Source organism: Capra hircus, chromosome 8, assembly GCF_001704415.2.
Source record: "Capra hircus breed San Clemente chromosome 8, ASM170441v1, whole genome shotgun sequence".
NCBI lineage: Eukaryota > Metazoa > Chordata > Mammalia > Artiodactyla > Bovidae > Capra > Capra hircus.
Window position 1 is genome coordinate 111,577,130 of NC_030815.1, and position 12,098 is coordinate 111,589,227.

Here is a 12,098-nt window from a genome sequence, read left to right on the forward strand (position 1 = left end):
AGTTGATGGAAATTGGAGTTTTCCCTGTATTTAGGCTATTAGAAACCCTGTTTCAGTGAACACATACGTACACTTTTTTGTGCAGGTATGTCTTCATTTCTCTTGGATAGAAGTGAAATTGCTGTCATGTTAATTCGGCGTCCAGTATTTTTAGAAACTGCCAAGGTATCACCAAAGTAGCTGTAATATTTTACATTTCCACGCTGATTTCTTCACATCCTTCCTACCAGCTGTTATTTTCTTTTTTTTTTTTTAATATGTGTAATAGGCATCGTATTGTGTGTAGTAGATATTGACCGTAAGTGTTACGGCTTATTTCTAGACTATCAGTTTTCTTCTGTTGATTGACAGGTCTGATCTTAAACCAGCATCACACGGTTACAGTTACTTCTTTTTGTATAATTTTGTTTGTTTGCTGGTTTAATGATTCATGTATTAACTGGTGTATTTTTGACTGTTCTGGGTCTTTACGGCGGCGCGGGCTCTTCTCCACTTGTCGTGAGCAGGGGCTGCTCTCTTCACTGTGGTTCACGGGCTCAGCAGGGCGGCTCCCGGGCTCTGGAGCGCAGGCTCAGCGGCTGTGGTGTGTGGCCTTTCTTGCTCTGCGGCAGGTGGGATCTTTCCAAACCAGGGATCAAACCCGGGTCCGCTGCACTGGCAGGAGGGTTTTTTACCACTGAGCCACCAGGGAAGCTCTCAGTTGCTCGTTAGTTTTTTGGTTTTTTCTTTTTTGTAGCACTAACAGTAGTAGTTTTTGAAGTTAGGGAGTTCGATTCCTCCAACTCTGTTCTTCCTTTTCAAGTTGTCTTGCTTATTTTGGATTCTTAGCATCTCCATATGAATTTTAAAATCAACTTAGTTTCCTTTAAAAAACAGCTGGGCTTTTGTTAGAGTCTGTTCTGAATCTGTAGATCCATTTTGGGAGCATTGCCAAATTGGATGTGGGGCATGGGGCGGCTTTCCATCTAAGTCCTCACAACAGTGTCTTGTGGTTTTTACTGTATGTCTCTTGCCCTCTTTTGTTAAATTCTGTGCATTTTTTGCGCCTTGCATTGTGTGGCCTCCTGCACAAGACTGGAATTTATCAGACTGACTTTTCATCTCAATCACTGAGCGTGTCTTCTCCTGCTAAACAGCCTCTTCTGTTCTTCTGGACGCCACCTCAGCGGTCTCAGCACTGGCTCCTCAGGGGCACGCCTGCATTTCTGCCTGTGTTTAACACATTCCTTTTAGCTGGACCAGTAACTTATTTCTCCTTTATTTCTAACCATGCTCCACCCACCCTATGGGTTTCTCCAGGCCTTGACTGAAACTCTCATTCCCAGGAGGGCATCTTTGTTTCTGGGTTTGTCTGCAGCGTAGACTTCACCTCTCACTGTATTTAATGGAGGTGCGAGCACGTCCTGTGTGTGTTGCAATAAACTCAGACTCGCAGTGGCCCTGAGTCTCAGGCCAGCTAATAGGAAAACTCAGTGGAGTGTTTGTTATTTCTATTGACTGAGGCTGAACAGCACAACTCAAAGGAAAGAACATAACTTTTGTGTGAAGCTGAAAGTAAAACAGTTGGCATGTTTAAAAAAAAATTGCTTAAGAGCAAGGATTGTTAATGGACCCAGGTTACAGAAGTAGGGGGATTCCTTTCATGATTTATAGTTTTCCGATCACCCACAAGATAAGTGAAATGGTTATAAAATTGGTTTATTCTATTTCTATTGCTCTTGAGTTTTTTAAACAGTATAGTTTCATCAATATTCACTGAGTAATTTCTTCTCATTAAGCCTGGGCCTTGCTTGGAACGTGTGAAGCTACCACAGTGTCCAGACCTTAAGACCCTCGTTGGCGAGACAAGGGATTCCAGTGGAGGTTGTGGGGAGCAGGTAGAGGTCAGGGGGTCAGAGCTGCAGGAGAGGGGGGCAGCCCTGCCTCGGCCCACTGGGCCTGGGAAGGTGTGAAGGGAGGCTTTTCTGGAAACAGGGTGACCCCTCCTCTCAGGCTGGAGGACAAGTTAGGAAGAAGGGTGTGTAACCACGTGGCTGTGTGCGGGTGAGAATCGCTAGGACGTATGACCCGGGTCACGGAGGCTGGCGGGAAAGGCTGAGAAGGGGCTCCCGGGCCTGCGGAGGGGTTGGGGGGGCCGCGGAGCAGGGCTGGTTGGTGTTTGTGGTCAGGGGAGCCAGAGAGGGCATTTGAAGGTGGGGGAAGTGGGTGGTCACTGAGATGCTTCATGGAGGCGTGCGTGGGGCGGGGGACACACAAGGGCAGCGAGCAGCATGGGGGTCTCTGCCCCACTATTGAGGGGGGCGGGCCCTGGACTCAGGCAGGAGCGAGGGGATGCAGAAGGGGGTGTGGCCTGGGAGGCCTCAGTTACAGCAAGAGCCAGAAGGAGCAGAGAGCCCGTCTCCGATGCCCCTGGAGGGGTGAGGGGAGTCCTCTGCCGGAGGAGGACCCTTGGGGACCCAGCAGGGAGACCCAGCAGGGTCCTGATTAGCTCGGCTGGCATGTGGCGAGTCTGGGGACCTGGGAGACACCCCCCAGGTGGGTAATTTCAGCTTTGCAGACCCACAAGCTTGAAATCCACTCAGGTGCTCAGGGCACACTTGAGAACTGTCGGCGCAGAGACAGCGCAAGACTCTGAGAACAGGTGGTGCCCAGGGAGGGTGAGAAGGCCGGCCAAGGCGGCTGCCCGAGAGAGGAGCCTTCACGGTGGAGGGCGGAGAGAGGGACCACCCAGGGCTGTCCCGAGAGCCGCCACACATGGATTTCACAGGATGTGCCCCTTGGGAGACTGCGAGAGTCTTCCAGGGGAGCTGACGCGAGGTGTGCTGAGGAGGGCAGCATCTGATCGTGGGGCGGGAAGCCCCAATGCTGAAATCTGTGCTTGCGACTCTACTAATGCGTGTCTTCGCCCGGAAGTCCCAGACTTACACCAAGCCAAACCAAACAGAGATCACCTTCCTCCTGCTCCCTGTGACTGTCCCCCGTCCCCTCCCGAGCCCCGACCCCATGCCTCCGAGCTAGCCTGCCTTCCTCCAGAGTCACGTCCCTCATCAGTTCTTCACATTTCAGCCAGAGCGAACTTCAGACGATGCAAATTCTCTGAGCTAGGATCCGTACTTACAAATCTTTCATGGTCCGCCTGACTTGCATTAGAACAAAGTTCCATCACCTTCTCCACCCTCTGTTTCAGCTTACCCCAGCTTACCCGGTAGGTGTTAATGTGGGAAGTCCCCCCCCTCCAGAACTGAGAAATGCATCCCTCCAGGGTGAGCCTGCAGCCGCCTGTGGTCCCTAGGTCACAGCAGAGGTGATGTGCTGGCAACGCCCCTTTCGCTTGTCAGCATCCCCCAGTGGACAGAGAACTCGCCGAGGCAGGCCAGTCCTGTTTCCGTGTTTGTGCCCAGGCCTGCCTGTAACTCAGCACACAGCACTGGGTACTTGATTAAAGAAGTGAGTCAGTGATGATTTAACATTATCCTATCCTCGTTACGAGTGGAGACCTCACAGCTCTTTTACCAACCGCTGGCTCCTATGACTAGATACACTTTAAAGAAATAGAACTACACTTCTTTTAAAACCTTTCAGAAATTCAAATTGGCTTTCCTCCAATTAGCCAGGATTTGTGAGGTTTTACTACATATTAACGTTTTTATTTCCGCGGCGTAAATCGGAAGGCCACCGGAGGATCGGATTTATCTGTGCATTTCACTCTGAAGCACCATGCTTCCCTCCTTTCAGACTTGAGCCCGTCTCTGCTTTTCCCACTGGTATTATCATTAACACCACTCCTAGTATTAATCCTTTCTACATTGTGTTAGTATCATTTCATGCATTCTAAAGTGTTTTTCCCACTTTTGTCCCAGGTTGATCTTCAAAATAATTCATTGGAAATGAAGATAAAGTATAATTATAGACATTTACCGTATGTACATATTCAAATAGGGGTTAAATGACTTTTTCAAGGACAGTCAAATAAATAATCATGCCTATGAAACCAACATATCCCGTGCTCATTCCATTCAGGCAGCTTTTGTCTTTTCCTTAAAATCCTGGTTAATATTAGTGATTATTATTGATTTCTTACTTCCGAGCTGGTGACCTGTTGGAACTGCTGCTGGTCTATCCGAATAGCTGAGATTTGAGAGAGGACTCAGGTTCGTTCATTCTGGCACGGCTGATACAGTGGACGTGGAGGTGTGTTCAGCACGAGCAGGGGTTCACAGTTCTCTCTTACTCTCCAGAGCAACGTGAGTTGAAGCTGCCTCCGATCCCACGAAGAGCAGGCCGGCTGCGTGCCCGGCCCCCGTTCCCCAGGACCGCGTGCGCGCCTCCCACGCTGCGGGCAGCCCGCCCCGTCGGCTCCGAGCATGCGGAGGGGCCGGATGGGGCGCGTGCGATCCTGGCGCGCCCTCCCAGCGCAGTCCCTCTGCCAGCGGGCAGGGCCGGCAAACCGCGGAAAGGCGGACGGAGAAGTGGGCGTGGGGGATGGACGGACAGGTGGACTAGCTGCGGAGGACGTGACGAGCCGGACGGCGCCTTGCAGGGCAAGGAGCAGAGTGAGGAAGCTGCCAGCCTTACTCGGATAGCGCTCCCTGCTTCTCCCGGGAGACGGCGGAAGGGGCAGCAGGCAAGGGCAAGATGGGGTTCCGTGCAGAGGAAGCCCTCCTCCCTGGCCGCCGACCGGGCGGGACTCACCAGCGACTGTCTCTCTCCTGTTCTCCGAGTGTCCATCGCCCCGCGTGCCTGTCTCTTGGTCTGTCTCCATCTTCCTGTCTGTCTTACACACTCATCAAAAAAGGCAAAAAGGACACAGGTATTTATCTCTAAAGCGGTTAATAATTGTAGTGTTGGACCACAGAAGGCCAACCGCAATCTCTTAAGATGTGAGGTAGGCCAGTTTGGCAGCCTTGTACGAGTATCTTCTTTCCTTGCGAAAGTAAAACTAGGAAGAAAAAAAAAAAAACACAAGAAAACAAGCCCTTTCAGAGCAAGCGTCAAAGTCAAAGTTGTTTCCTAAAAACCATCCACTCGATTTACAACAGTAGCTGAAACTTATGCCTGGTCCATGCCAGAGTGCGAGCCTGGAGTGGCCCCCAGAAGCACCTCAGAACATGCTGGGGGGTGGGGGTGGGGAATCTCCTCTGTTCATTTAAGACGATTCATTCCATGGTGCCCTGGAGATCTTATCCCCCAGTGTCTAGAGAGCTGACATTTTTAAAAGGGCTGTTTATTGAAGGCTTTTTTTTTTTTTTTCTATTTTTACAGACAGCATTTTTTTTGGGAGGCAAAATACTTAGAGCCCTGACTTTATCAGCAACTTTATTAAACACCTTTTTGTTACCGAAAGGAGAGGTGGTGGGTCCAGCTGCTTGCCACTCAAAAGCCAGTAAACAGGCCAGGCGGGTGGAAAGGAAACTTGGCTTCATTCCAGATGCTGGCAACTGGTGGGGAGGGTGGCGGACACCCGTCCAAAGGCCGATCCCGCATCCTGGGGCCCCGGACAAGCTGGGGATGAGAGCGTTTACAGACAGAGTCGGGGGAGGTTACATGCGGAACGAGTGCCGGCATCCCCAGCAGTCCTCTCTAAAGCTGGCCATCGGTGGGGGGACGAGCCTCACCATCGTTGCTCAAGACACAGGCAGTATTCAGCTCCGGGTGCACTCGCTCCCGTTTCTTTGCCGTCAGTTCTCAGGACTGTGGCGGCTCAAGTCCTGGGTGCAGTCTGCCCATCCAGTACTGCACCTCTCTCCCGGAGGTTTCCGTGTCCGTAAGAGCTCACAGGATTGGCTCAGAATGTTATCCACAGCCCTTGAGAAAGAACCAAGAGCCCTTGACTATGCGTAATGGCTGCTGCTGCTAAGTCGCTTCAGTTGTGTCCGACTCTGTGTGACCCCATGGATGGCAGCCCACCAGGCTCCCCCGTCCCTGGGATTCTCCAGGCAGGAGTTCTGGAGTGGGGTGCCATCGCCTGCTCCAATGCATGAAAGTGAAAAATGAAAGTGAAGTCGCTCAGCCGTGTCCAACTCTGTGCAACCCCATGGACGGCAGCCCACCAGGCTCCCCCGTCCCTGGGATTCTCCAGGCAGGCGTTCTGGAGTGGACTGCCATCGTCTGCTCCATGCATAATGACTACAGTATCATTATTCTACTTTGCTTTCCTGTTTCCACGTTTCTCCTTTCTCTGATTAAACTTATTCTTTGACTAAAGGTTCCCACAGGCAGAAGGCAGGTAGACGGTGTGGGGTTGGGGGCAGGGACCATATTCACTGTTACGGAATATGGAGGCCAGAGAGCTGGCAGGGAATCACCGCCTGGACTCGTCTGAGAGTTAGACGTGTCTGCTGGCTGATCCAGTTTCCTTGAAGAACGCAGTTCTTTGCCAGTGTTCCACAGCTGTCTCCTCCCCGATCTCTCATCCCACCATCTATGCTTCATGAAGATGGTCCTGCCACAAATCCAGGGGCCTCTGTCTGGGAGGAAAGACCCCGGCCGCCCAGACACAGAGCCGCCCGCTCTTGAGTCGCCCCGTATCAGGAAGGGGGAGCCCGCGGCGTCCCTGAGTCCCTGTGCTCCGCGCAGGAGTGTCTGTACTGGACAAACAGCTTGCCAAACCCAGAGACAATCTTGTCCACTCCGAATCGCCCTTCTCTCAAGTCCTTGACTTGCTGGCATCCCGGTTTGACCTCAAATTTTGAAGATGAGACTCTAATCTTTATCTGGAGATTATTTTTTGTGGTCTTGTGGTACAACAGGAAACTGCTATTACCTTTCAGACACTCACTTTATGGTAAATTGTTCAGAAATATGGTTACGTGTGGAGCTTCCCTGATGGCTCAGACAGTAAAGAATCTGCCTGCAATGCAGGAGACCCAGGTTCAATCCCTGGGTTGGGAAGATCCCCTGGAGAAGGAAATGGCAGCTCACTCCAGTACTCTTGGTGGGAAATCCTGTGGACAGAGGGGCCTGGTGGGCTGCCGTCCACGGGGTCTCAAGAGTCGGACACGACTCGGCGACCGGACCGCCAGCACCCTGTTCACGTGTCGAGCAAGTAGTGTGTTCCGTTTATGTTTGTTGAGGACACAGAGCTCACGCTCCAGAATTTCAGGGGGTGTGCAAGTACCCAGGAATGTTGTTCGCTCCCTTCCTGGACTCATCCCAGGAAGCAGGCAGTGGGCTGCTGGGCAGCGGCGGGAGGTCGGCCGGGCATGGCTGCTCTGCCTGCTCAGGACTCCGCTCAGTCTGGGTGTGTGTTTGCTCGCCCGTGCAGGGAGGGCACTTTTGCACCGAGCTTTCGAATGTTCTAGCCGCAGGACTCTCCTTCCTGTTGACGACACAGGAAGCTCTTGCTATCAGGCTGGAGTGGGCTCCATCAGGCACGCTCATGGGGTTCCCCACTCACCCCTCCACACCAGAGGGCCATTAGAGCTCACAGGTGAGGTCACTGGACCCAGTGCCTTCTCAGACCTTCCAAGTGCAAGCATTCTCTGACGCTCATCTTGATAGGAAATGAAGCCTCTGAGAAGACACTGGCTGTCATCTCCCCAACACTTGGCATCATCAGACTTTCCAAGACTCTGTCAAGAGCTGGGAGAATCGGACCTCATTTTTGCCTATCTTTGATAAATGATTGTTAACGATCTCTCCATGCATGGATGTGTTTCCTCTTTGTCAAAATGCTTATTAATGCTTTCTGCCCAATCTCTCGTTGTACTGAGCATGCTTTTCTTATTTATTTTGGGGTCTTTGTATATTCTTTATGCAGATCAAGCGTATGTCCTCCCTGAGTGTGTGACTCGGCTTCCCACTTTTGTTCAGGTGTCTTTTGTAAGAAGGTTTCAGTTTAATATTGTCAAGTTCAGCCATCTTTTCTTTCATTGCCAGTGGTTTTGTGGTCTTACTTGTTTTTCTTACTTTTCCAAGATCTAAGAATATATTAATCCACGTTTTTAAGATGAGTGTTGAGGTTTTGTTTTCAATATTTAACTCCTCAATCCACTTTGCGTTTACTTTGTAGAAGATATAAGAATCCAACTTTGTTTCTTGCCATCAGATGGTCATTTTTTTATCCCTTTTGTTGGAGAGTGCCTCTTTTTTCTCTTTTGACAAGGCTTCTCCACCCGGAAGTCCTCCCATGTAACAGGTGCTGACCTGTATACAGACTGTACCCTATTTCATAGGTTGGTTTGCCACCGCACAGCGTTATCCGGTGGGCTTGAATGCTGCAGCTTCAGAACCGATGTCTGGTTAGCGACCTGGCCCTGTCTGATGGCTTCCTCACAAGGCATCCCTGACCCATGGCTTTTCACATAAAACTGTCAAGCTTCCTGCACCATCCGCGTGGTATTTTGGTTGAGAGTGCGCAGTCCGGAGTCTGAGCGGGCCCCCGGTGGGCTCCTCACGGCGTGGTTTGTCCCTCCGCTGACCCAGATCTCCTCCACGTGTCTCGGTAAAGCGTTCTCGTCTTCCCTGCAGAGAGGCCGCGCTGCTTTTGTTAAACATATAGGCTGCTTTGTATCCTCTCACACTCATCTGAACGCTGTCCTGAGTGATGCTCCTGTGAACGACACAGTCTGTGCAGCCGCCTCGCCACGCCCTGGTTCCGCCTCTGTCGGTCCTTCTGAGGACGAGGCAGAGAAAGCAGTCCGGCGGCTCCTTCTCCCCGTGCCCTCCCACACCAAGGGCCGCTCTCACTGCAGACAAGACCACCCCAGGCAGGCCCCTTCTGAACACTCCGCCCAGCTGGCGTCGTTTCTGGGTGCTGGCCCTGGAGTCCTCCTGGAACTGGCCTTGCTTTAGACTCAGTGGCCTTCCCAGTTCAGCACTTGGGTGAAAACGAGAGCCAGGCATTGCTTAACTTCATGGTGAGCATAGAGAACGTTTATGGACCGCACCGTTTGTTTATGGTGGAGTCTTCTCCAGGACCCGTCTGTAGGCGGGATCCCAGGCCCGCCCCAGGGCTCATGAGGCTCCTATGAGTCAATACTTACAAACCACCGAGAGCACACGTGGGGCAGAGCACGCGCTCTGTGAGCCTCTCTGCGGTCTTCATCATCGCCTGACTCAACACTAACACCCCTCTGACCACGAAAACCCAGCTTAGTGAGAAGGCAGTGGCACCCCACTCCAGCACTCTTGCCTGGAAACTCCCATGGATGGAGGAGCCTGGTAGGCTGCAGTCCATGGAGTTGCTGAGAGTTGGACACAACTCAGGGACTTCCCTTTCACTTTTCACTTCCATGCATTGGAGAAGGAAATGGCAACCCACTCCAGTGTTTTTGCCTGGAGAATCCCAGGGACGGGGGAGCCTGGTGGGCTGCCGTCTCTGGGGTCGCACAGAGTCGGACACGACTGGAGCGGCTCAGCAGCAGCAGCAGCAGCAGCAGCGGGATGAGCAGGATGTGGCCCTAACCCCAGAACGAGGTATAGTTCTTCTGTTACGTGAAAAACTTTAAAGGTGTTTTGGTTCTTTAAAAACTAGACTTTAAAAACTATTTGGGGAGTTGAAAGGGGGTTTTGGGGGAAAAGTGACAATTGAGCTGGGCCTAACTGAGTGAGTAGAATTTAACCTAGCGAATTTAAGGGAAAGTCGATGAATTTATAGGAGTGAGCTGGCTTGGAAAATGACATGAGACAAGAAGGCAGGAAAACAAACAGTTTGCAAAGAATACAGCATTCCCTCAGAACGTAAGCACATGCGTTCTCTTGCTATGCTTCGGGCCTAATATCTTCTTTCTGTTGTAACTTCTAACTACGATTCTAGATTGTGTGTGTGTGTGTGTGTGTAAAAGATAAAATTTAACAAACCTTAGCATATTATTAAGGTCTAGAAGAAGCAGTATTTTTATCAGTTCTTCAGGAAACAGTGTCAACTGGTCCAATTAGGTAAATAAACACAGGGCCAGGTACGCACAGTCACAGCAGAGACAGGCGCCTCCAGAATGACGGAGGAGATGAGATGCCCACTGCTAGGCCAAGGGGCCCTTTCTCTTCCTTTATGGAAAAGTGTGGAGAAACTCACAAGGTCACTGCTGCTGCTGCTGCTGCTGCTGCTAAGTCGCTTCAGTCGTGTCCGACTCTGTGCGACCCCATAGACGGCAGCCCACCAGGCTCCCCCATCCCTGGGATTCTCCAGGCAAGAACACTGGAGTGGGTTGCCATTGCCTTCTCCAATGCACAAAAGTGAAGTAGCTCAGTCATGTCCAACTCTTCACGACCCCATGGACTGCAGCCCACCAGGCTCCTCTGCCCATGGGATTTTCCAGGAAGAGTTCTGGAGTGGATTGCCATTGTCTTCTCCGTAATAACAGGCTACATCATTTGAAATTATATCACAGATGTTGGTAAATTCAAGCTGGTGGAAGGTGGTTAAAACCCAGGCTGCCTGGATGAAGGTTAAGATGTGAAGACAGTCTCAGGCAGGCAATCAAGCCCCATCCGATGGCAGCTGATTTAGGAAGGGCTGCCTCATTGAAGGAGCGATGCAGGCCGAGGGGACATGAGATGTCAGACAGAGACAGACGTATACTGTATGACCTCACCTGAACGTGGGATCTAGATCACAGCAAACCAGTGCGCATAGCAAAAAGCAGCCGACTCAGATCCAGGCCTCCCCAGGTGGTGCTAGCGGTGAAGAGTCCGCCTCCCGAGACGCAAGAGGCGCAGGAGACGCAAGAGGCACAGGCTCGATCCCCGGGTCGGGAAGACCCCCTGAAGGAGGAAATGGCAGCCTACTCCCGTACTCTCGCCTGGAGAATCCCATGGACAGAGGAGCCTGCTGGGCTACAGTCCACGGGGTCACAAAGAGTCGGACACGACTGAACTGGCTTAGCACAGACACAAAGGTCAAACAGGTGGCGACCAATGAGGGAGGCGGGGCTTACTGGTGGGGGTGGGGAGGTCCAACCACCCAGTGGAAAAAGCTCAGAGACGTGCAACGTGAGAAATGCAGCCAATGGCTTATGACTGTGATTGGAAAGCAAACTTTAGAGTGCGTGAATGTTTTTAATTTTAAAAATTTATACACAAAAATAAATAAATAAAATACCTAAAAATTCACACTCAGCAAGCTGGCAACGATAACCAGTGTTGAGGTTTATATTTAAGCTCTACATTTTATCTTTGAATATATTTGTGGCTTTGTACACGTGTAACTCTGAATTTTAGGATCATAAGTGGTTCTTGTTAACCTCTGATTTGAATCTTGTAGCTCCCTACAATTTGATGGGTTTTTAGAAATCTATCAGTTTTATAATTTTATTACAGCCAACAGTCAAATATTTCAGTCTAAAACTATCTGACATTTTATAGTGAAAGAAAATGGGGGAAATTATTCAACTGAAAAAGTTTGCTTTTCAAGAAGCTTCTCTAAAATGTGCTTATTTTACCATAAAGAAATAGGTGTGTGTTCTTTACCTGGACCCTCTTAGATATTTTAAGTGCTCCGTTATCTTCTCAATAGTTTCACCTCAAAAGCTTTAAGGTTATCAAAAACTGAGGCTACATCTATCATTCAAGATTTCAGAGATTATTAGGTTGGAAAAGAGTTGAAAAGGTAACCTCCTGATACGTTCGGCTCCACCTGGACATATCTAATCACCCCACGGGTATGACATCAGTGACCTCTTCAGCATCCCCATTGTGCTTTTTATAATAGTAATATTCTTATTATTAAAAAAGGGAAAAGCACTCGTGTGCTTTAACTTAAAAAGTTAAAGCTGAGTTTGCACACAGTTGCTCCCAACTACAAATCTTTGAGCAGAAATTGGCAACAACTGTAGCTGTGATTGTGCAATAAATACATATGCGGAAGGTTTGCCCAAAAATGAAGTAAGCCTCAGCTGGAGTTGATGGAGGGAACATTATTCGTACAGGACACGTACATCCATGGGACGTGAGTTTTAAAATATAAACTAAATGGAACTGGTGGGGGAGTGGCTGAGACCAGTTTGCAAATCATCAAAACTGGGCAAGTGCGCTCATTGAAGGAGCGGTGCCGGCCGAGGGGATGTGAGACGGGCAGTGCGCTCTGTCGGTAACCATGAAGGGTCTGGGCGAAGGTGTGGGGGGAGGGTCTGCCCTGGCAGCCAGCGGTGCCCCTCCGC